The following is a 629-nucleotide window of genomic DNA, read 5'->3' on the forward strand; positions in this document are numbered from 1 at the left end:
ATAGGCATAAATGGAAACTTTCCATCATTTACTCCTTGTTACTGGTTCGGGATTTGTTTTCTGACTTTGTCAAGTGTTATTTACACCACAAAGTCAAGGTCTCCTATATCAGCCAGACCCTCAAAACCACTTTATCTTTTTGGGTCCTGAGTAATCCCCACCCCAACTCTCATTATCTTTGGTAGCTATTTCAAACTTCAAGCTCTTTTCCTCATCTTTTCACTAAAAGTTATTCCCTTCCCCTATTTACAATAAATGCATTTTTCTCCTTCCTCACCAGACACCCCAACTTTCTGATAAACCCCAATTCTTACCACCATTAAATTATCTTTTACCACCTTTTCTTTCCATTTCACCATAAGTCGTGTTCTTCACCTGTCCATGATTAAATACTCTAATGTGTTCTGATTAAACTTCCTCCTGCCTCATCAGAAACCTCATGCTTATAATCATCCTCCCTCCCCTCCTCCTTTCTCTGATACAAACACCCTTCTACAACTTCCTCCTCTCTGAATGCTCTTTCCTCCCCCCAAAAATAAGTTAAAAATTGTTAACACTAAACAAATGAACAAGCAAAAAACTCTTCCTCAAACCTAGTGTTGCTCTCACAACCAGGCTTTCTTATCCTA

At 38.6% G+C, this 629-nt stretch overlaps 1 pseudogene; it reads right to left on the reverse strand.

Moving 5' to 3' along the window:
• LOC115290656 overlaps window positions 1-359 on the reverse strand; it is a 10,012-nt pseudogene extending 9,653 nt beyond the window's left edge.
• Between the last annotated feature and the right edge of the window lie 270 nt (window positions 360-629).

The sequence above is a fragment of the Suricata suricatta genome, chromosome 4, assembly GCF_006229205.1.
Source record: "Suricata suricatta isolate VVHF042 chromosome 4, meerkat_22Aug2017_6uvM2_HiC, whole genome shotgun sequence".
NCBI classification, from domain to species: domain Eukaryota; kingdom Metazoa; phylum Chordata; class Mammalia; order Carnivora; family Herpestidae; genus Suricata; species Suricata suricatta.